We start from the raw sequence: 26327 nt of genomic DNA on the forward strand, positions 1-26327 counted from the left end.
ATTTTTACTCTTCTTCCCTTCCTTTATCGCTGATATTTCTCCTTCCTCCTGCTCTTGTCTCCTCTTTCCTGCTCATCATTGCTTTCCTTCTTCTCTTTGGTGCAGGTTCAACACTCATTTGTACTGTGACCTCATATGCCAGAGTGGGTTTAGTTGCATGCTTGTCTTTCCAGCCAATCTCAGCACACTTTGATCTTACAGTGACCTGACCAATCATGGCATTTCTTTGACTTTTCTCAACAGCTCTTCCAAACTTCTGCCTGCAAATTTTGCATTCTCTAGAATTCCATTTGTTTAAAGATGCCATTGTTTAGGTGCCAAATATCTGAGGTTTTGTTATATGAACAAATATTTTTATATTTTAAATCAGGGAAATTTAACAATGCTCCAGTTGCTTAAATAATTCTTAATAAATATACACTGAAGACTTAATGCAAAACAAGTTATATGAAAAAAATTAAGAAAATGGCAAATATGAAAAAGATGCATATATTTTATTGCTTAAGAACAATAACTTGTTTTAGTTCTGAAAAACCTTTACTGAAATGCCCTCCCTCAGATGGTAAAGTAAGCAACTTAATAATTTTATGAAATTCATTTTTACCCATCTCATGTGCTTGTTTAAACTATCGTTATAATTAGGATGGAGAACTGTTGGTAAAAAGAACACCAGAAAATCATAACTTGGAGGGGGTGCCCAAGATGGCCGAATAGGAACAACTCTAGCCTCCAGCTCCCAGCATGAGTGACACAGAAGATGGGTGATTTCTGCATTTTCAACTGAGGTACCGGGTTCATCTCACTGGGGCATGTCCAACAGTCAGTGCTGGTCAGTGGGTGCAGCCCAACCAGTGAGAGGGGAAGCAGAGCAAGGCATCACCTCACGTGAGAAGCACAAGAGGGAAGGGAATTCCTTTTCCTAGCCAAGGGAAACTGAACACACAACACCTGGAAACTCGGATAACTCCCACACTAATATTGTGCTTTACCAAGGGTCTTAGCAAATGGCACACTAGGAGATTATATCCCACACCTGGCCCAGAGGGTCCCACGCCCACGCAGCCTCCCTCATTGCTAGCACAGCAGTCTGAGATCTAACTGCAAGGGGGCAGCGAGGCTGGGGGAGGGGCGCCTGCCATTGCTGAGGCTTAAGTAGGCAAACAAAGCTGCCCAGAAGCTCAAATTGGGTGAAGCCCACCACAGTTCAAGGAGGCCAGACTGCCACTGTAGACTCCAACTCTGGGGACGGGGCATAGCTAAACAACAAGCAGCAGAAACCTCTGCAGATGTAAATGTCCCTGTCTGACAGCTTTGAAGACAGCAGTGGTTCTCCCAGCACAGAGGCTGAGATCTGAGATCGGACAGACTGCCTGCTCAAGTGGGTCCCTGACCCCTGAGTAGCCTAACTGGGAGACATCCCACACTAGGTGCAGAACACCACCTCACATGGTTGGGTACGCCTCTGAGACGAAGCTTCCAGAGCAAGAATCAGATAGCAACACTTGCTGTTCAGCAATATTCTATCTTCTGCAGCCTCCGCTGCTGATACCCAGGCAAACAGAGTCTGCAGTGGACCTCAAGCAAACTCCAACAGACCTGCAGCTGAGGGTCCTGACTGTTAGAAGGAAAACTAAAAAACAGAAAGGACACCATACCAAAACCCCATCAGTACGTCATCATCATCAAAGACCAAACGCAGATAAAACCACAAAGTTGGGAAAAAGCAGTGCAGAAAAGCTGGAAATTCAAAAAATCAGAGCACATCTCCCCCTCCAAAGGAACGCAACTCATCGCCAGCAACGGAACAAAGCTGGACGGAGAATGACTTTGACAAGTTGAGAGAAGAAGTCTTCAGTTGATCAAACTTCTCAGAGCTAAAGGAGGAACTATGTAACCAGTGCAAAGAAACTAAAAACCTTGAAAAAAGAATGGATGAATGGATAACTAGAATGATCAATGTAAAGAAGACCATAAAGGAACTGATAGAGATGAAAACCATGACATGAGAACTACGTGACAAATGCACAAGCTTCAGTAACCAATTTGATCAACTGGAAGAAAGAGTATCAGTGATTGAAGATCAAATGAATGAAATGAAGTGAGAACAGAAGTGTAGAGAAAAAAAGAGTAAAAAGAAATGAACAAAGCCTCCAAGAAATATGAGATTATGTGAAAAGACCAAATCTACATCTGATTGGTGTGCCTGAAAGTGATGGGGAAAATGGAACCACGTTGGAAAACAAACACTCTGCAGGATATCATCCAGGAGAACTTCCCCAACCTAGTAAGGCAGGCCAACATTAAAATTCAGGAGATACAGAGAACACCACAAAGATACTCATCAAAAAGAGCAACTCTAAGACATATAATTGTCAGATTCACCAAAGTTGAAATGAAGGAAAAACTGTTAAGGGCAGCCAGAGAGAAAGGTCAGGTTACCCACAAAGGGAAGCCCATCAGACTAACAGCAGATCTCTCGGAAGAAACTCTCCAAGCCAGAAGAGAGTGGGGTACAATATTCAACATTCTTAAAGAAAAGAATTTTAAACCCAGAATTTCATATCCAGCCAAACTAAGTTTCATAAGTGAAGGAGAAATAAAATCCTTTAGAGACAAGCAAATGCTTAGAGATTTTGTCACCACCAAGCCTGCCCTACAAGAGATCCTGAAAGAAGCACTAAACATAGAAAGGACCAACAGGTACCAGCCACTGCAAAAACATGCCAAAATGTAAAGACCATTGAGGCTAGGAAGAAACTGCATCAACTAACGAGCAAAATAACCAGCTAATATCATAATGACAGGATCAAGTTCACACATAACAATATTAACCTTAAATGTAAATAGACTAAATGGTCCAATTAAAAGACACAGACTAGCAAATTGGATAAAGAGTCAAGACCCATCAGTTGTCTGTATTCAGGAGACCCATCTCACATGCAAAGACACACATAGGCTCAAAATAAAGGGATGGAGGAAGATCTGCCAAGCAAATGGAAAACCAAAAAAAAAAGCAGGGGTTGCAATTCTAGTCTCTGATAAAACAGACTTTAAACCATCAAAGATCAAAAGAGACACAGAAGGCCATTACATAATGGTAAAGGGATCAATTCATCAGGAAGAGCTAACTATCCTAAATATATATGCACCCAATATAGGAGTACCCAGATTCATAAAGCAAGTCCTCAGAGACTTACGAAGAGACCTAGACTCCCATACAATAATAACAGGAAACTTTAATACCCCACTGTCAACATTAGACAGATCAATGAGACAGAAAGTTAACAAGGATATCCAGGAATTGAACTCAACTCTGCACCAAGTAGATCTAATAGACATCTACAGAACTCTCCACCCCAAATCAACAGGATATACATTCTTCTCAGCACCACATCACACTTATTCCAAAATTGACCACATAGTTGGAAGTAAAGCACTCCTCAGCAAATGTAAAAGAACAGAAATTATAACAAACTGTCTCTCAGACCACAGTGCAATCAAACAGGAACTCAGGACTAAGAAACTCAATCAAAACTGCTCAACTACACGAAAACTGAACAACCTGCTCCTGAATGACTGCAGGGTACATAACAAAATGAAGGCAGAAATAAAGATGTTCTTTGAAACCAATGAGAACACAGATACAACATACCAGAATCTCTGGGACACATTTAAAGCAGTGTCTAGAGGGAAATTTACAGCACAAAATGCCCACAAGAGAAAGCTGGAAAGATCTAAAATTGACACCCTAACATCACAATTAGAAAAACTAGAGAAGCAAGAGCAAACACATTCAGAAGCTAGCAGAAGGCAAGAAATAACTAAGATCAGAGCAGAACTGAAGGAGATAGACACAAAAAAGCCCTCCAAAAAATCAATGAATCCAGGAGCTGGTTTTTTGAAAAGATCAACAAAATTGATAGACTGCTAGCAAGACTAATAAAGAAGAAAAGAGAGAAGAATCAAATAGATGCAATAAAAAATGATAAAGGGAATATCACCACCAACCCCACAGAAATACAAACTACCATCAGAGAATACTATAAACACCTCTGTGCAAATAAACTAGAAAACCTAGAAGAAATGGATAATTTCCTGGACACTTACACTCTTCCAAGACTAAACCAGGAAGAAGTTGAATCCCTGAATAGACCAATAGCAGGCTCTGAAACTGAGGCAATAGCCTACCAACCAAAAAAAGTCCAGGACCAGATGGATTCACAGCCGAATTCTACCAGAGGTACAAGGAGGAGCTGGTACCATTCCTTCTGAAACTATTCCAATCAAAAGAAAAAGAGTGAATCCTCCCTGATTCATTTTATGAGGCCAACATCATCCTGATACCAAAGCCTGGCAGAGACACAACAAAAAAAGAGAATTTTAGACCAATATCCCTGATGAATACTGATGCAAGTATCCTCAATAAAATACTGGCGAACCGAATCCAGCAGCACATCAAAAAGCTTACCCACCATGATCAAGTGGGCTTCATCCCTGAGATGGAAGGCTGGTTCAACATACATAAATCAATAAATGTAATCGAGCATATAATCAGAACCAAAGACAAAAACCACATGATTATCTCAATAGACGCAGAAAAGGCCTTTGACAAAATTCAACAGCCCTTCATGCTAAAAACTCTCAATAAATTTGGTATTGCTGGAATGTATCTCTAAATAATAAGAGCTATTTATGACAAACCCACAGCCAATATCATACTGAATGGGCAAAAACTGGAAGCATTCCCTTTGAAAACTGGCACAAGACAGAGATGCCCTCTCTCACCACTCCTATTCAACATAGTGTTGGAAGTTTTGGCTAGGGCAATCAGGCAAGAGAAAGAAGTCAAGGGTATTCAGTTAGGAAAAGAAGAAGTCAAATTGTCCCTGTTTGCAGATGACATGATTGTATATTTAGAAAACCCCATTGTCTCAACCCAGAATCTCCTTAAGCTGATAAGCAACTTCAGAAAGGCTCAGGATACAAAATCAATGTGCAAAAATCACAAGCATTCTTATACACCAGTAACAGACAGAGAGCCAAATCATGAATGAACTCCCACTCACAATGGCTTCAAAGAGAAGAAAATACCTAGGAATCCAACTTACAACAGATGTAAAGGACCTCTTCAAGGAGAGCTACAAACCACTGCTCAATGAAATAAAAGAGAACACAAACAAATGGAAGAACATACCATGCTCATGGATAGGAATAATCAATATTTTGAAAATGGCCATACTGCCCCCAGGTAATTTATAGATTCAATGCCATCCCCATTAAGCTACCAATGACTTTCTTCACAGAATTGGAAAAAACTGCTTTAAAGTTCATATGGAACCAAAAAAGACCCCACATTGCCAACACAATCCTAAGCCAAAAGAACAAAGCTGGAGGCATCATGCTACCTGACTTCAAACTATACTGCAAGGCTACAGTAACCAAAACAGCATGGTACTGGCACCAAAACAGAGATATAGACCAATGGAACAGAACAGAGCCCTCAGAAATAATACCACACATCTACAGCCATCTGATCTTTAACAAACTGGACAAAAACAAGAAATGGGGAAAGGATTCCCTATTTAATAAATGGTGCTGGGAAAATTGGCTAGCCATAAGTAGAAAGCTGAAACTGGATCCTTTCCTTACTCCTTATACAAAAGTTAATTCAAGATGGATTAGAGACTTAAATGTTGGACCTAAAACCATAAAAACCCTAGAAGAAAACCTAGGTAATACCATTCAGGACATAGGCATGGGCAAGGACTTCATGTCTAGAAAACCAAAAGCAACGGCAACAAAAGCCAAAATTGACAAATGGGATCTAATTAAACTAAAGAGCTTCTGCACAGCAAAAGAAACTACCATCAGAGTGAACAGGCAACCTACAGAATGGGAGAACATTTTTGCAATCTACTCATCTGACAAAGGGCTAATATCTAGAACCTATAAAGAACTCAAACAAATTTACAAGAAAACAAACAAACAAACAAAAAACCCATCAAAAATTGGGCAAAGGATATGAACAGACATTTCTCAAAAGAAGACATTCATACAGCCAACAGACACATGAAAAAATGCTCATCATCACTCACCATCAGACAAATGCAAATCAAAACCACAATGAGATACCATCTCACACCAGTTAGAATCACTATCATTAAAAAGTCAGGAAACAACAGGTTCTGGAGAGGTTGTGGAGAAATAGGAACATTTTTACATTGTTGGTGGGACTGTAAAGTAGTTCATCCATTATGGAAAACAGTGTGGCAATTCTTCATGGATCTAGAACTAGAAATACCATTTGACCCAACCATGCCATTACTGGGTATATACCCAAAGGATTATAAATCATGCTGCTATAAAGACACATGCACACATACGTTATTGCAGCACTATTCACAATAGCAAAGACTTGGAGTCAACCCAAATGTCTATCAGTGACAGAGTGGATTAAGAAAATGTGGCACATATACACCATGGAATACTATGCAGCCATAAAAAAGGATGAGTTCGTGTCCTTTGTAAGGACATGGATGCAGCTGGAAACCATCATTCTCAGCAAACTATCGCAAGAACAGAAAACCAAACATCGCATGTTCTCACTCATAGGTGGGAACTGAACAATGAAATCACTTGGACACAGGAAGGGGAACATCACACCCTGAGGCCTATTGTGTGGAGGGGGGAGGCGGGAGGGATAGCATTAGGAGATATAGCTAATGTAAATGACGAGTTAATGGGTGCAGCACACCAACATGGCACATGTATACATATGTAACAAACCTGCACGTTGTGCACATGTACCCTAGAACTTAATAAAAAAAATCATAACTTGCAAAAAATATGGGAAAGTATATAATAGCAATTCCTAAAAGGACTATTGAAGTAATTACTCACATTGACTTAGAAAGTTCATGATAGATTTGCATGTATATTCATCACCATTTTATTCATTTGCAAACGGGACACAATGTAACTCAATTGTTATCCATTCTCACTCTCTCATGTTTTCTCTGTATTGATATATTTTGTATTTAAATATATTGATATATTTTATATTTAAATAACTGACCTACAAATTTCACCTGGGGAAAGAGCAAAAACATTTGGCCAGGCATAGTCACTCACTTCTATAATTGCAGCACTTTGGGAGGCAGAGATGGGAGGATTGATTGAGTTCAAGAGTTTCAGACCAGCCTAGGAAAGATAGCAAGACTTCATCTCTACTAAAAATAATTTTAATAATTAGCTGGGCATGGTAGCACTCACTTGTAGTCTCAGCTACATGGGAAACTGAGGTAAGAGTATAGCTTGATCCCAGGAGTTTGAGGCTGCAGTGAGTCATGGTCACCTGGGAGTCAGAGCAAGACCCTGTCTCTCAAAAAACATTGCTTTGAAGATCCTTACCAAGTAGTATGACGTCATTTGTGACACTGAATTGTTACTACACTGACTATAGCTGTAAAATCCAGTGGTTTGGTCCTTTACGAAATGTAGCTGAAGGCTCTCTGGGTCAGCTTCCTTTATAAATAGAAAGGGGAAAGGGAAGAAAATTACATTTATAATGTGTGTAGGAAATTTTCCAAGGAGTTTAAGAAAGGAAGGAAGGAAGAGGAAAGGAAGGAGGGAGAAAGGGAGGGAAAAATGAAGAAAAGAAGAGAAAAGAAAAGGCTTTCTTCACCCTTACATTGAAAGTTGAAACCTAAGATACTCTAACAAAATTTAGATCTTGACATGTTGGTGTAAAAGTTGTACTAATTTGGAGGTGTCTGAGACTTCAATTGTGGGGCTCCTAGAGGAGGAAGATTGAACATGAATGCCATTTGTGTGTCAAACCCTTTGGGAAATTTCTGAGAATCTGAGAACTGTCTCTTACAAATCACCCTATTCTTGACATTGGATGGAACCTGAAAATCCATCTGTTAGAAGTGAATTCTTTATAGTCTTTATTTGAAGCTGTTATTCTTTTGTAAGCATAACTTCCCCTAAGATGGAATCATTTATGCTGTTTCAATCACTTACAACGTGAATAAAAATAGCTAACATTTCATTTTGGCTAGAATAAGAATAGTCCCATGAAAGAGTGCTACTAAATGAAGACGGACAAGTATATCACTAAAGGTATTTATATTTGTCTATTCTTTCATTGCCATAAAGAAATACCTGTGACTGGGTAATTTATAACAAAAGAGGTTTAAGTGGCTCCTGGTTCTGCAGGCTGTACAGGAAGCATGGGGCATCTGCTTCTAGGAAGGCCTCATTAAGGCAAAGCAGGAGCAGGCATCTTACATAGCCAGAGCAGGAGCAGGAGAGTGAGCCGGAAGGTGCCACATACTTTTAAATGACCAGATCTCATGAGAACTCACGATCTCGAGGACAGTGCCGTGGGGGAAGGTGCTAAACTATTCATAAGAAACCATCTCCATGATGCAACCATCTTCTACTAGACCCCACCTCCAACTTTGGGGATTACATTTTACTATGAGATTTGGGTGGGAATGCACATCCAAACTCTATCATTCCTCCCCTGGTATCTCTCAAATCTCATGTCCTTCCTGCATTTCAAAGTACAATCATGCCTTCTAAATAATCTCTGGTCTTAACTCATTTTATGTGCAAAGTCTCTTCTGAGACAAGGCTAGTCCCTTCCACCTATGAGCCTGTAAAATAAAAAACAAATTTGTTATTTTCAAGATACAGTAGGAGTATAAGCATTGGGTAAACATTCCTGTTCCAAAAGGGAGAAAGTAGCCAAAAGAAAGGGACTACAAGCCCTGTGCAGTCTGAAACCCAGCAGGGCAGTCATTAAACCTTAAAATAATTTCCTTTGACTCCATGTCCCACACCTAGGGCACACTGTTGTGAGGGGTAGGCCCCCAAGGCCTTGGGCAGCTCTGCCCCTGTGGCTTTGCAGGGTTCAGTCCCCACAGCTGTGCCAATGGGCTGGCATTGAGTGCCTGCAGCTTATTTAGGCACAGGATCAAGCCGTCGGTGAATCTACCATTCTGGGGTTTAGAGAACAATGGCCCTCTTCTCCCAGCTCCACTAGGCAGTGCACATGTGGATACTCTGTGCAGGGGCTCCAATCCCACATTTCCCCTCTGCGTTGCCCTAGTAGAGGTTCTCCATGAGGCTCAGCTCCTGAAGCAGGCTTCTGCCTGGACATCTAGGCTTTTCCATACAGCATCTGGAATCTAGGAAGAGGCTCCCAAGCCTCAACTCTTGCACTCCGTGTACTCACAGGCTTAACACTACGTGGAAGCTGCCAATGCTTATGGCTAGCACCCTCTGAAGCAGTGGATTGAGCAATATGTGGGTCCCTTTGAGCCAGAGTTGGAGCTGCCAGGATGTAGGAAACAGTGTCTTGAGGCTAACAGGGCAATGGGGATCCCGGGCCTGGCCCAGGAAACCTAGACCTCTGAGTCTGTGATGGGAAGGGCTGACATGAAGGTCTCTAGGTCTCTGAAATTCCTTTGAGGCCTCTGTCCCATTATCTTGGCTATTAGCACTTGGCTTTTAGTTATGCAAATTTTTCTAGCAAGTGGTGACTCCATAGCCCACTTGAATTCCTCTCCAGAAAAAACTGTTTTGTTTTTTTTTTTTCCCCTCTGCCACATGGCCAGGCTGCAAATCTTTTAAATTTTTATGCTCTGTTTCCCTTCTAAATGTAAGTTGCCACTTTAAGTCATTTATTTGCTCCCACATATGAACATAGATTGTTAGAAGCAGTCAAGTCACAGCCAGGCACAGTGACTTACACCTGTAATCCCAGTACTTTGGGAAGCCCAGACCAATGGATCACCTGAGGTCAGGAGTTTGAGACCAGTCTGACCAACGTGGTAGAACTCCATCTCTACTAAAAATACACAAATTAGTTGGGCACGGTGGCAGGTGCCTATAATCCTAGCTACTCAGTAGGCAGGAGAATTGCTTGAAACCAGGAAGTGGAAGTTGCAGCAGTGAACCAAGATTGCAGCATGGCACTCCAACATGGGTGACAAGAGCAAAACTCCATCTCAAAAAAAAAAAAAAAAAAAGAAAAGAAAAAAGAAGAAAAGAACAAGCCAAATCACATCTTAAACGCTTTGCTGCTTAGAAATTTCTTCCACCAGACATCCTAGATCATCAATCTCAAGTTCAAAGTTTGACAGATCCCTAGGGCAGAGGCAAAATGCAGCCAAGTTCTTTGCTAAAGCATAACAAATAACCTTTGCTCCAGTTCCCAGTGAGCTCCTCATTTCTATCTGAGCCCTCCTCAGCCTGGACTTTATCGTCCATATCACTGTCAGCATTTTGCTCACAACCATTTAACCAGTCTCTAAAAAAAGTTCCAAACTTTCCATTATCTGTCTTCTTCTGAGCTCTCCACTCTTCCAACCTCTGCTTGTTACCCAATCCCAAAGCTACTTCACATCTTCAAGTATTTTTATAGCAATGCTTCACTCCCAGTACCAATTTTCTGTATTAGTCCATACTTGCATTGCTACTATAGAAATACCCAAGAGTGGGTAATTTACAGGAAAAAGAGGTTTAATTGACTTATGGCTCTTCAGGCTGTACAGGAAACATGGCAGCATCTGCTTCTGGGGAGGCCCCAGGGAGCTTTTACTTAAGGCTGAAGGCAAAGCTGGAGCAGGTATACTTCATATGGCAAAAGCAGGAGCAAGAGATCGAACAGGGAGGTACCACAAACTTTTAAATGACCGGAACTCATGAGAACTCATTCACTATCATGAGAACAGTACCATGGGGGATGGTGCTAAACCATTCATGAGAAATTTCCCCATAATCCAATCACGTCCTGCAAGCCCCACCTCTAACATTGGGGATTACACTTCAGTATGAGATTTGGGCAGGAACACACATCCAGACTATGTCAGCATTTGTAATAGACTTTTTTTTTTTAAACAATTTTCCCCATGAAACTATTGAATCCATATCATATTGATCTGAGATCTATACTTCCGTAGTTTTTTCACTAAATATCTAGTAAATTTTTACTAATGCCAAGTCATTGTTCAATAATCTAGAGATACCAAATACACATGCACAGCATTATGAATTTTTAAAAATTGTATATATTAACATAATGCACAGGTGTTAATTCACCCAACCTGCTTTCAGTAAGTCATTACAGTAGTTCCCACTTATCCTCAGTTTTACTTTCTGTGTTTTCAATTACTCACAGTTAATTGTGGTCTGAAGATAGTAAATGAAAAATTCCAGAAATAAATAATTCCAGAAATAAATAATTCCAGAAATAAGCTTTAAATGCTATATCACAATGCCTCTCTATGTAATTTACCTCATTTTATCTCATCATGTAAGTATTTTATATTCCACATCATCACAAGAAGGGTGAGGATAGTACAATAAGATATTTAGAGAGAGACCACATTCATATAAATTTTATTATGGTTTATTATAAATTTTTAATTTTATTATCGTTAATAGTCTCTTACGGTGCCTAGTTTTAACTGCAGCAATCTCATAGGTATGCATGTATAAGAAAAAAAAAAACACAGCATATATAGGGTTCAGTACTATCCGCAATTACAGTCATTCACTGAGTGTCTTAGAACATACGCCCTACAGATGGGGTAAAGGGGCTGTGGTAATGAGTTTCTAATATATGTCCATTAATGGTCTAGGTGCTAGAAATATTGAATTGACTAGTAGAGGAAATTTCCCTTCTTTGATGAGGCTTATTTTATTTTTTGAGAAATAAGCAAAAAATAAATATATGATTGTAGAGAGAATCGTCACATGAAAAAAATGGGGTTTGAGATCATGGAATAACTGAGGGAACGTAGACATTTCAGATATGAACTAAAAGAAGAAACCAACCATAGAAAAATTAGAAGAAAGCGTATTTCAGCTAGAGATAGAAAGCTCAGAGACATGAGGTAGTCTAGTGTGTTTAAATAAGAGCTACCTATGCCATAAGGCTTCATCAGAGTGAGCTAGAAGGAGATCAGGATGAGTTGAGTGGTGATATAGACAGCAGCCAGATGATGAAGGGAATTATGGGTTGTGGTACGAAGTTTATGTTTTAAGAGTGATAAGAAATCATTGTAGAGGTTGTAAGCAAAAAAGTGACAAGATAAAATGAATGCTTTCAGATTTGTATTCTGCTTGAAAAATAAACGATGTGTATTCTGTGTTTTGAGTCCACTGCTTTGGGTCGCTGTTTGTTAAATGCCTTTTAAAAGACCATTGCCAATTTCAATCCTGCTTAAGGTATAGAAAGCTACAAAAGAACATCCCTCCTATCTTAACAAGGAAAGGGTGGATAATTTAGAAAAGCACACCATTCTTGAATTCATCAGAAACTTGAGATTACAAGAGATTCAAGCAGACTTAATTCCAAGGAATAACAATCACCTTCAAAGAGATATGAGACTACTGGGCTATTTAATCTTTGAAAGAACATTGGGGGGAGAGATGACTGCCAAATAAGTGGGTAATAGCTAAAATCATAATGCAATAGAAGAGGCTGACTGTGAGCTAGCACATAGAAGAACTGAGAGCTACACATGTGAAGGTAGTTCTCACTCACTCACAAAATCTTCATGGGACTCATAAAAGATGGGTCCAAGGCAGGAGAACAGAGTGAGCCCTCTTTGGTGGCACACATATGAAAGAGGTTTTTTGCTACCACTGAGGGACAAACATACACTATTAATCCACCAGACCCTACTTTTATGAGAAGCAAAATCCTAAGCCATTGAGAAGGGGGCAGCAAATCTCCCACTCGTAGGACTGCTGGAAAAGGGCACAAACAAAACTATTGGAGGAAGGGTAGGAAAAGGGTAGAAAACACTCCTTTTTGCCTGCCAACCCAAAGCAAAGAGTCACAGCTTCTGGCAGAAGGGTAGAAACAGAAGCTCCTCTAGGGACAAGAAGTTTGAATGATATATAGCAGCATTTGCTACTGTTGATGGAGGGGCAAAAAAATCTTTCCTGCCCAAGACCTGTTAATGATACATAATGGAGTTTGCCTGTTACTGGAGGAATAGGAAGGAATAATAAAGAGATGCCATTTCCCATGCTTAGACACAAAGACTCTCCAACTGAATCTCGACCAGAAGAATAGAGAAATTCCCTGCTCCTATCACAAGCTTAACATAGGCTGCCAAGCAATACCAATGTAGCAGTATGTGTGTTGAGTGGGTATGGCCAGTAAGAAGGTAGAGAATAGGTGTTGGATTTTGCCAAATGCTTTTTCTGCATCTATTGATACAGTCATGTGACTTTTTTTCTTCTCTAGCCTGTTGATGTAACAGATTACATTAATTGATGTCCAAATGTTGAAGCAGCTTTGCCTACCTGGGATTGATCATGGTATATAATTCTTTTTATACATTGTTTGACTTAATTTGCTGATACTTGGTTGATAATTCCTTGCATCTATATACACGAGAGATGTTGGTCTATAGATTTTTTTTCTTATAATGTCTTTGATTTTGGTATTACGGTAATTCTGGTCTCATGAGTTAGAAAGTATTCCCTTTGCTTCTACCTTCTGAAAAAGATTGTGCAGAATTAATATAATTTCTTCCTTAAGTGTTTGGTAAAATTCACCAGTGAATCCAGATGGGTCTGGAGCTTTATGTTCTGTAAGATTATGAAATATTGAGTCAATTTCTTTAATATGGGCCTATTTGGATTGTCTATGTCTTCATGTGTGAATTATGGCAGATTGTGCCTTGCAAGGAATTGGCCTATTTCATCGAGGTTATCGAATTAGTTGGCATAGAGTTGTTCATAGAATGTCTTTATTATCCTTTTAATGTTCATGAGATCAGAAGTGATGTGACTTTATTTTTGATGTTAGTAATTTGTGTCCTTTCTTTTTCTCATAGTTAGATTGACTAGAATATTGATTTTCATGATTTTTCAAATAATTAGCTTTTGATTTTGTTGACTCTCTTGATTTCCTGGTTTCAATTTTATAAATTTTCGCTCTGGTTTTTATTATTTTCTTCTACTTACTTTGGATTTATTTGGTCTTTTTTTATTTTCCTAAGGTGGAAGCTTAGATTATTTAGAGCATTCTTCTTTTCTAATATATGCTTTAAGTGGTATAAATTTCTCTCTCATCACCACATGTCACACATTTTGATAAGTTATGTTTTTCATTTTCTGTTAGTTCAAAATATTTTTAAATTTTTTTCTTGAGATTTCTTGTTTGACTTTTGTATTACTTAGAAGTGTGCTATCTAATTTCTAAATATTTTGGAACTTTCCAGCTGTTTTTGTGTTATCATTTTCTAGTTTAAATCCATTGCGGTCTGAGAGCAGACATTATATGATTTCTATTCTTTTAAATTGGTTAAGATTTTTATGTCACTCAGAATATGGTCTCTCTTGGTGAATGTTCCACAGGAGCTTGAGAAGAATGTGCATTCTTCTGTTGCTGAATGAAATAGTCTACAGATGTCCATTATATCAAGTTACTTAATAGTGTTGAGTTCAACTAGATCCTTACCAATTTTCTGCCTGCTTGATTTGTACATTTCTGATAGATGGGTGAGATAACTGCAAAAGTAAAATAAAATAGGATATACAAGAATCGTGAGACAACTACAAAAGGCAAAACATACATACAGTGGAAATTCCAAAAAGAAAAATCCACATGGAACAAGACAGCTAGAGTGGGTTCGAGTTGGCCATTCCTCCTCTCCCAAATCGGTTAGGCTCTGTTAAAATCTCAATAGATTATGCTCTGGTTACAGTTTCTCCTGAAGGCAGACCTGGTTAAGAAGAATGGAATACTTTGACGTATTTGAAAGTTGTTTCCTTTCCCCTCCTGGGCCAGAGGCACAATGAAATGCTTTTCTGAAATTCATTGTGAGGACCTAGCAGAGTTGCTGCTGGAAGCAAAACTCATAAGAGTGATCACATATGAAAGAATTTTCTTCTTTCTAAAAGCTAAATATTCATATATATATATACACACACACACACACACACACACATATACACATATATACACACACACACTTTATTTTCTTTATCCCTTTATCCACTGGTGGACATTTAGGTTGTTTCCACATTTTGGTTATTCTATATAATGCTGCAGAGAACATGGGAGTGTAAATATCTTTTCAAGATCCTGATGTCAATTCTTTCAGATAAATACCCAGAAGTGGAATTGTTGGATCATACAGTACTTCTATTTTTAATTTTTGTGGCATCTCCATGCTGCTTTCTATAGTGGCTGCAACCTTTTATATCCACACCAACAAAGTACAAGTGTTCCAATTTCTCCACATTCTTATTCACATTTGTTTTTACTTTTATTCATAATAGCTTCCTAACAGGTGTGAGATGATAGCTCATAGTGGTTTTGATTTCCATCTCCCTGATGACTAGTGATGTCGAGAACCTTCTCACGTACTTATTGGCAATTTGTATGTCTGTTTTGAGAAGTGTCTTTTCAAATCCTTTACCTATTTTTAATTGCATTGATTATTTTCACTATTGAACTTTAGCAGCTCCTTATATATTTTGGATATTAACTCCATATCTTATATATGCGGTTTCCAAATATTTTCTCCCTCACATTCTGTAGGTTGTCTTTTTACTGTTAGTTGTTTCCTTTGATATGCAGAAGCCTTTTAAATTTATATAGTTCCACTTGTCTAATTTTGCTTTTGTTGCCTGTGATTTGGGGGTCATATCTAAGAAGCTGACAAGACAAAACTCATGAAGCATTTTTTCCTGTGTTTTCTTCTAGGAGTTCTACAGTTTCAGGTCTTATGTTTATGTCTTTAACACAGTTTAACTTGATTTTTGTGTATGGTGTGAGATAAATATCTTGATTTCATTCTTTTGCATGTGGACACCCAGTTTTCCCAATATCATTTGTTGAAGAGGCTATCCTTCCTCCATTGTATATTGTTGGTACCATAGTAAAACATCAGTGGTTTATATATGCATGGATTTATTTCTAGAGTTTTTATTCTGTTCCATTAGTCAATATATCTGCCTCTGTGCTAGATAAAAACAACCTTCAATAAAACACCAGCAAGTTAAATTCAAAACCATAGTAGCCTTTCATCACTCATCACTACCAAGTAGCCTTTATCCCTGGATGCAAGAGTGGTTCAACATGTGAAAATTAACGTGACAGACCACAGTAATCACATAAAGGAGAAAAACAACACGATAGTCTAATTAGATTAAAAAAACACAAAACCCCAGCATTTAAAAATATTCAATACATTTTCATGACAAAAAGTCAACAAACTAGGAGGAGAAGAATTTACTTTAAGGTGAGAAAGAACATACATAAAAAGATCCCAACTAACATCACACTCAATAAATTAAAAAAAAAAAACACACACACACAAAAAAACAAAACTGAAAGCTTTTCCTCCAACATCAGAAACAAGGAAATGATGCTCACATTTGTCTATCCTATTCAACATAGTACTAGAAGTCCTAGCCTGAATAATTAAGCAGAAAAATAAATAAAAGGAATATATAAGTCATAAAGGAAGGAGTGAAATTATATCTATTTGAGATGGTATGATCTTAAATGTAGAACACCCTGAAGATTCCACTGTAAAAACCTAATAAACAAATTCAGTAATGTTGCAGGGTATAAAATATACAAAAATTGGTTGTGTTTCTATATACAAAAAATGAACTATCAAAAAAAGAAATTAAGAAAATGATCCCACTTACAATATCATCAAAAGAACAAAGTACTTAGAAATAAACTTAACTGAGAAGGTGAACAACTTGCACACTGGAGATTGCAAAAAAGATTCATGAGTGAAATTAAAGAAGACACAAATAAATAGATATCCTGTGTTCATGAATTAGAAGACTTAATATTGTTAAAATGTTTATACTACCCAAAGCAATTTATAAATTCAGTGAAATTCCTACCAAAATCATAATGGCATTTTTTAATAGAAATAGAAAAATATCCTAAAATTCATATGGAAGCACAAAGGATTTCAAATACCCAAAACAATCCTGAGAAAGGAAAACAATGCTGTAGACATCGCATTTCCTGATTTCAAAATACATTACAAATCCACTGTCATCGATTCTTGATGAGACCATCTTTGGTTGTACAAAGGATTTTAAATCGGAGCACCGGGCTATCACTTGAAGATATTTTAAGTACTTACATTCTCTACCTGACTTGATGGATTAATTGGAATGTTTAATGTTTTCAATAAATAGAACATCATAAGAATCATTTTCTAAATCAAAGTGATTTTTCCTATGAAAGCATTATATATGTATGTGTGTCTCTATATAGCCATATATACATATATACATACACAAACATAATCTGGAGATTGTGTATATACATATAATCTCCTGATGAAGGGCATATTGTGAACCAGGTTTCTTTTTCTTCTTTCACACCCTTTGATAATATCTACTCCTGCCATCTAAAGGATCCAATATCCTCATAGTCATACCTTAGGCAAGGAGCAAGCAAATGAAGTTAGGAGAAAATAGTCAAAGAAAAAGATGAAGGCCTCATGTGGCCTATCAGTGTCAGATTAGAGGGAAAAACAAGAGCGAAGGCGAGTCAACTAGTATTTGATGTTTAAATTCATAAAGAAGGGCTCAGATTTGTACTTTCATGACCAAAAATTACAGCTTTCTGAAGAGGTAGCCTTTAAGATATTTTTTAAATAGGTAGATTAAAAGAGAGTTGATAACATTTTCAGGACTTAGTGACCATGTTGTATCCCTAAAGTCTAATTTTAGCCTGAAATTTGATGGGACTCTGCCCATGATTCATACCCTGACAGGAGTCTCTGGCCTTTTAAAGCTCCTAACAAGTACCTGAAATCGTGCCGTAATACTTTAAAGTTCCATTCAGTAATAATTTTTATGTTTCACTATTGGAGAAATCCTGGATTTTTACTAATATAGATTTATTTCTGTAGCTCAAGTAAAAAACATATTCCTCTGGAGAGGTTAAATATATATATATTTAAATATATATATTTTAATATTTAATAATATTAAATTTAATATTTAAATATATATATATAAAATACATTGTTTTAAATATTCTCAATAGATTTACAATGCAAGTAGTATCATTCTTATGTATAAAATGAAAAAAAAAACAACCAGAGGGTTGGATTTCATTAAAATCATCTTCCTTAGATCACATACATAGGAAAAGACAGAATCTGAATTAGAAAACAAGGATGTCTAAATAAGAAGCCTGTGTTCTTATCACTCCCTTCCATTACTTCTCGTACAAAAAAAATCACATGAAGTCTTAGTTTGCTTCTTTCCCCAAGCTTTATATAGCTTTAGAAAATGGACTATTAGATGTACTCCTATGTCTTTTACTCTGGCTACATGTGTTGTTTATGCTGTAATTTTTCTGCTTTATCCTTGGCATGGTGAATTTTTATTCTTGGTTTCCTGTGATAACACTGTGTTCCAGATTTTTTCTTTTTTTTTTGCTATTTGTTTATTTTGGTAGGGAAACATCAGATACAAAAAGTTGAATATTTCTTTCTTCATGGCCTGATAACATCATTCCATTATGCAAGGTCCCTAAACTGTTTTATATATTTTTAAGATTTCTTTATTTTATCCTTATTCTTTTCTCTCATTTTCTGCCCAAGGAACTAATTCAGTTGTCATGTCTCTTCTTATTGATGTACATATCTTATATGTGGTTTTGTGTATTTTAAAATACATCATAGGCCTTGTAATGTTCTAATTGTGTTTTAGTTAAGATGTACGGATGTGTGAATATCTAGTCTACTGCTTCTAGCTTTTGAAGAGTATTCCATAATTTTTCAGTGACAAATACTTAGATTGTCTTCAAATTTCCACTGCCATAAGCAATGTTGCAGTATTGCCACACATTTCCCCACAGAAATCTGAGTTGAGAATAGGGTTGGGCAGACTATTCTGGACCATATGCTCTGAAATAAGTTTGTTAGATCACAGGTTATCCATAACTTAACCTAGTAACCATCTCTCCAGCCAGCAGTGCCCAAGGATTCCTGTACCTCTAGGTTTGTCAGTCCTTGTCATCAACCAGCTTTACGTCTTTAATGAGTTTTGAATTCTTTGTCTTTCCTTTGCATTTATCTATGTACTAATGAGTGTGATATTCTTCATATGGTTATTAGCAATATAGATTTCTTCTCTTCTGGTAATTACCAACTACCACATTATAATCTTTGTCTATTTCTACATTTGATTGCCTTATTTTATGTGTTTGTTTTTAAGAGCTCATTATATATTCCAGATAGTAATTCCTTTTTTTTAGGTATTGTAAATATTTTCTTCCAATATATTTGTCAGAGATGTTCCTTATTGAATAAAACACTTTAATGAAAATAAGCAGAATTTTTTTGCCTTTTGTGTTGTAGAGGTTTTAAAAAGTCCTTTCTCAACTGTAGATCCATGAAGACATTCCAATATATGAGCTTCTATTATTTATAATTTGCCTTTTAATATTTAGGCTTTTAGTGCAGAAGAAGCTTATGTTTGAATGTGTCGCTTGATATATTTTATATTTTAAATATTTCATATTTTTCACTTCCTGAGATAATACTGTCTACTGATTTCCTTTCTCATTTGTTTCTTCATGTTTATTATACATCAAGTTTTTACGTATATTTCCAATCTCTATTCAGTTAAAGATGAACTTTTATATCTCCAAATATCTTGAACAATCCTTATTACAGAGAATTATTCAAGAATATTGAAATAAATTTATTCTATGGAGCAGTGCTATTATGAATTTCTACTGAAATATTTTCACACATCCATATCTCTCAAATTTTAACTTTAGAGAGATTTAAGAAATGTAGTTGATTTGAGGGCATGTCTCTGATCTGCCACTGATGAGAAAACGCAGTGTAGGATTATTCAACATCCTAAAAGAGATTATCCCTAAAGTTTTGTACCATCCCCAAATTCAGTTTCTATGATGGAAGGCAAAATGTATTTGAATGAATGAGGTAGTAAGTATAGTGAAAGTTGAAAGTGTATTTCCCATGTCCTTAAAAGTGTTAGTGTGAAATTCCTTTTTCTTTATTAGACATTACCCATTGTTATGGATTCTCGCAAAAGTATTTCATAATCTACAACTTTTTCTATATTCTGATTGAAATCCAGATATCCTGCTTAACCACCAAGACCTTCAATATTACATCAATGGAATAGTAGGTACGAGTGGATTGCACAGATTTTCTGATTGTGAATATTAGGCAGCATGTATATTCATCACATTCTTCAGTGGAAAGTGATTTTGTTGCTTGCTGGTAGTTATTTCATTATACCAAAGTAGGCTGCAGTATGGCTAAATGATTACTAGGCATTTGCTTAGTGCGGGAAGGGGGCAGATAATCCATTTATATATCAAAACATACTTTGAAACAGTCTGAATGTATCCTGGAATGGAACATCACATGTATATAAATCTAAGAGGTATGCTCATAATTTAGATAACCCAATCTGCCCTGTAATAACCTTGCCATTACAATGTACAGGTTAGGATTGTGTTTAGGTGAGAGCAACAGAAAACATGACTTCAAAAAGTAAAATGTTTAGTTACACCACACAAAAAGAAGCCCAGGGAGCTGTCCAGCTACATTAAGTTTAAAAAAAGTCATCAGGATCCCACACTCATTTTCTCCTTTTATTCTGTGGCTTTTGTTCTCCTGGTAGCAGGATAGCAGAAGCATGTCTGGGCATCTCCATATTCCAACCAGAAAGAAAGTAGATAGTCTAAAAGCCTTGTACTCTAGGAGGTTTTGTCTTATGAAAATGAACCCTCCACAAAACTTTATGCTACAGCTCATTGGACAAAAATGTTTTAAAGGATCATCCCTTGTTGCAAAGATAGTCTGACAAGTGAATACTTTAGTTCTCTAGCCTTTTTGATAGAAACTGACAATAAAAAGGATGATTATCAGTGGCTTTAGAGAAGTTCATCTCCATTGCTTGCTATACTTAACGAGTCAAAAAACTGTTATACACATTTATGTACACTCTCTAAAGAAACTTCTGATGATTTAAGTCTGCTCTACATTTAAACAGGAAGAATAATCCTAATAGATAATATTTTAATTTTAAATGTTAATAAATGTTTTTAATAATAATTGACCCTTATTTTATACCTGGATCATACCAGCAACCCTAATGTGAGTATTAATTCCCTGACTTACAGATGAAAAAGCTGAGGTCTGGAAAGGTTGCATCCTCACCAATACCACATATCTACTAAATGGCAGACAAATAATTCAAACCCAGGTCAGATCATTATGACTTGAAATTTCCTTTCCAATCTGCTCTGCTGTATATACACCTACTCATACACATTCAAGTATGAATATGAGGTATATATTCCATCTATACTCATATTTTATAATCTCAGTTTGCCATCTCTACTGGGCATTTTGAAGTTCTGGCAAAAACAAATGTTTCCCTCTTATTTTATCTTTGGCTGCAATTTTTTATCTTTTGGAGAAAATATCATAGGAAATTGAGCCTCTTGTGTAGGTTGTAGAGCATTGTACTAAACTTATTGTACTAAACTTGTACTAAACTTATTCTGTAGGATAAATGGATTGAGCATTGTACAATTATAACATTGTAAGGAACCTGAGAGGTCAGTCATGCTCTAGTTCAGCAATTTACATTTCTTCTTTTCCAACAAGTAAGTCAATCATTCAGCTGATGCCTGAACATGTCCAGGGACAAGAATTTCACTGGTATTGCACTAGATTTTTTATATTTATTTTTGAGCAAGATCTCATTCTGTTGCCCAGGCTGGAATGCAGTGGTGTGATCATAGCTCACTGTATCCTTGAACTTCTGGGCTCAAGTGATTCCCCCTGCATCAGCTTCCCAAAACGGTGAGAATACAAGGCACAAGCCACTGTGCCCAGCCACTAGAATATTTTTAACAACTGAAAACCCAAACATTCTCTCCAATCCATTCACAACTTCACTTCTATAATAATCACTTCAATGAAAGCATTTGGGGAATAGGAGAAGAGAGTTAAATCATTTCCACTGCCCTGCCTAGTTCTACCTAGACTTACTGTGGTCACCCTCCAGTGACTTTCTGACACTACAGGAAAAGTTACTTTTTCAGCATGAAACTGATCATATTACACTTACCTTAGTTTTTTTTTTTTTTTTTTTTTTTTAAAGACAGAGTCTTGCTCTGTCGTCAAACTGGAGTGCAGTGGCACAAACAATCTCAGCTCACTGCAACCTCTGCCTCCCAAGTTCAAGCTATTCTCCTGCCTCAACCTCCTGAGTAGCTGGGACTACAAGTATGCACCACCACACCCAGCTAATTTTTTTCCCTTTTTTTTTTTTTAAGTAGAGATGGGGTTTCACCATGTTGGCCAGGACAGTTCTCAATCGTCTGACCTTGTGATCCACCCACCTCGACCTCCCAAAGTGCTAGGATTACGGGCGTAAACCACCGCACCTGGCCATCTTAGAGTCCTGTAATACTTTCTTTTGCTTCTTGGATAAAGCCAAAGGTCCTTAATGTGACCCCTGCTTGTACATTCCCTAAGACCACACCAACCTTTGAGTTCCGTGGATTTGTTCTTCTGGCTTCAGGATGTTTGTATATACTGTTCCATCATCTTGGAAAACTCTTCCCTTTGCTAGTCAGTGTTTCAATGTCTACAGGTTTTCGGAATTCATATCAGCCCTCCTGTTAGGTCCCTGACTAGGTAAAATCCTCTACTGTGTGCTCTCCTAGTATAAATACTATTTACTTTATGGTAAAAATGTTATATTTCATTTTTATGATTATTGGATTAATGCCTATTTCTTCTCAGTAAGCATGTATACATAAAGCAAACTTTTTTTTCCATTTTCATACTCAGACTGCACAGTGTCTAACACAGAGGACGCCCAGTTAATATTTTTGAATAAGTGACTAAATCCTTCTATGATGATTATTCTATCCTTTGATCCTAGTTTTTTTTTAAATGAATATAATTCTCTCAAATGGTATATATACTTATAACATTTGAAGGTATGCTATCTCTTAATATGTCTTAACATTCTGGACTCTTTAGTAATTCTTCTTATAACATGATATACCCATATTTCATTACTTAGCCCATTTTCTGAAAATGGCCCAGTGTTTACAATATTCTTTTGAAGTGTGTTGTGTACAAATACAGATACATTTTGATCAGTTAATTAATACCCCTGATCTAAGTGCTCTGATAAAAAGAATTATAATCATACAATAACATTTAAATAATGCATACATAACATGCATAATACCAAATAATTCATAATATATAAGTATATAATTTTTTTTGAGAACTTATGACATGGTAGCTTTCATCACTAAGTGCTTGATGTGGAATAATTCAGTTAACCTCAACATAAACTTCAGCCATAAGCATATTAGTATCCCCATTTACAAATGAGAAAATTGAGTCTCGAGAAGAGGATAAACACTTGCCTAATGTTACACAGCTAATGAATGGAACTGAATTTTCAGGAGCTGAATTTAGGCAGTATAGTTCTAGAACAATTTTTTTTTTTTTAAATATGGAGTTTCACTCTTGTTGCCCAGGCTGGAGTGCAATGGCACGATCTTGGCTCACCACAGCCTCCAACTCCAACTTTTCTTAAACACCATGATACACTGCTATACTTTTTTATTTTTTAAGAGATTAAGTCTAGCTCTGTTGTCCAGACAGGAGTGCAGTGTGGTAAGATCACAGTACACCGCAGTTTTGAACTCCTGCACTCAAGAGATCTTTCTGCCTCAGCCTCCTGAGTAGCTGGGACCACAGGTATCACCATGCTCAGATAATGTTTTATTATTATTATTATTTTATAGAGATGAGGTCATGCCATCTTGCCCAGGCTAGTCTCAAACTCCTGGGCTCAAGTAATTCTCCCACCTCAGCCTCCCAAAGTGCTGGGATTACAAGCTTGAACCACTGTGTCCTGTCTATACTGCTACATGTCTACAAATAAAGTCTAAGTTTTTATATAGCAATTTTTGCCAAGTTTTTTTTAATATATATATTACATGGTTGTTTTTTATTTGACTATTCAGCTTAAAGTCACTAAATCCCTAGATATTTTATCTTATAACATTTAAAAATATATAAGTGCTTGTGGTGGAGACATCTGTGACCTATATCTGTGTGTACATGTGTTATTGAATTGATTTTGTAAAATACTAAATGGTTTAGTAAAGGACCTTGAAATGCACATGGGCCCTACATCGTATGCCAAATTTTACAATTACATTTTTTTCTCTAATTAGTCTAACCTCATCCATCTGAGTTTTGACTCACTTTTGGCAGGATAAATAAAGGCCTTGCTACAAAGAAAGAATAAGTTAAATGAAGCCTTTGATTATTGTCCATACCCATAAAATACACAGATGTGGCCATAATGTATACTGGAAATTCCACAGGTTTTGTAAATCAAGAAGTTTGGAACAGCCCAGGAACCTTTTTTTGGGGAATATCAATCATCATGATATTGGTTAAACAACAGTTCTCGAATCTACACTGACCAGTTTTTATCAAGTAAGTTCAGATCCACCTATGTACTGACGTCATTTGGAAAAGCTATTAACATGTGGGTATATATTTTCAGTGTTAGAAGGAAGTTATAAAGTTTTAATTAATATAACATATACACATTTTCATTTATAATTTCCATGAATGTGCTTGTCCATGAGTTAAGGGCAGTTTGGTTAGAGAATAACAATAAAAACAGTGCCCATATTAACTATATTAATCATTGTCAAAGACTTTTAAAATAATGAATTTCAATACAAGCTTTGTCAGTAACCAAAAGGGAAATTAGCTTATCCTTTGACAGCAAAAGAGGTTACAATTTGTTATAGACCATTGACTACGTCTAAAATACACAAACATTTTGTTTAACAAAAATAACATGTCTTTAGGAGAAATAATTGCTCAATTCATTTCATGAACCAATGGATGTGATATCAGTGTTAGACAATATAAAAGTTTATGCTTTTGCCCTGATTAGTGAAGTAGGTATATTTTTCAGAACAGGAGATGAGTAATAAATGATCCTTGCCTACTGCCATGTAAATGGACAGAATCAGCATCATTAGGTGGCAATTGCTTTGGGAAATGCAGAGAAATATATGCAAATTCAGATAAATAGATTAGTTCATAAGGCAAAGGTTTCTGAGTCTATTTTAACCCAAGTCTGGCCTGAGTGTAGATTGCCAGATACAGTTTAGGGGACAACTAATTGTCAATTTCTTTCCTTTTGAAACATGATCTTCTTGGCTATGGGGCCTAGGGGCCTTCTTGATGGCATGGATAACTTCATCTTTCTTAAGACCTTTTTGTTGTTTCCTATTTTAAAGTCTCTGATTTTCCTGTGATCTACTATTCAGTTACAATGTCTTGGCTATGGGGCCTAGGGGCCTTTCTTGATGGCATGGATAACTTTAGCTCTCTTAAGACTTTTTTTTTTTTCCCCTATTTTAAAGTCTCTGATTCCCTTGATCTACCTATTCAATTACAATTTTGGATATGATTATCTGCTTCAAACTGTCAGAAAATCTGTGTAAGAGAAATGCTTGATATGCTTTGACCTCACTGGATGATCAAAGTCGTTCTGGTTACCCATCTCTATCCATTTCTTAGAGTTTTTTCTGATAACTTTTTCCTCATTTCCTCCATAGGAAAGATTTTCAAGAATCTTATCATTATGACTTTATAATATTGCTTGAAATTGAAAAGATTTACCACTTATCTATATCACCATCCCTAAATTATTTATTAATTTATGGACTGAGATAAGGAGAGTTGTCATACCGAGGCTTTCAGATAGTCAAAAAAACATCATTACCACTAAGAGAAGAGAAAATATTCCATCTTCTTCTCTCCAAAGCCACTGCCCCTCTATTATTTCAATGACAATATTTTTTCTAGAGAAAGAGATATACAATTGCCCAGAAATGTCCATAAATAGAAAATATTTGAGAAAGAAGGGTGTGTCATTGAGTTTTTAATGTTGATGAAGTACATTGCTTTGGGATCAGACAATGTCTGGATGCAAGGGTCAAATTTGTAAAGATTGTCAGAAAATTAGAGTTCCTGCACAGATTGAACTGTCTATATTTTAATATCCTTTATAGATTCATCCATTATCTTTTAATAGGGTTAGTGCGGGAGTCCCTGGTTTCACCCTCCTCCAAACCACTCTCTCTAAAGTAACCAGAGTGGTCTTGGTAAAAGAAGGATCTAATCAGACAGTACTGCTTGAGCCACTGGATAACCCTTAACCCAGGACCATATCCCTGTATTATC

The 26327-nt window shown here is 36.8% G+C and overlaps 1 long non-coding RNA gene across 1 annotated transcript in view; it reads left to right on the top strand.

Annotated features, from left to right (window-relative positions):
- The first annotated feature begins 646 nt into the window (after nt 1-646).
- The window catches only part of LOC105498733 (uncharacterized), a 31098-nt gene continuing 5417 nt past the window's right edge, over nt 647-26327 (top strand). Inside the window, exons 1-2 of the long non-coding RNA XR_011612398.1 lie at nt 647-785; nt 13274-13347. This is a non-coding gene — a long non-coding RNA (uncharacterized lncRNA). The remainder of the gene's footprint in view (nt 786-13273; nt 13348-26327) is intronic.

Source organism: Macaca nemestrina, chromosome 14, assembly GCF_043159975.1.
Source record: "Macaca nemestrina isolate mMacNem1 chromosome 14, mMacNem.hap1, whole genome shotgun sequence".
In the NCBI taxonomy this organism is placed as follows: domain Eukaryota; kingdom Metazoa; phylum Chordata; class Mammalia; order Primates; family Cercopithecidae; genus Macaca; species Macaca nemestrina.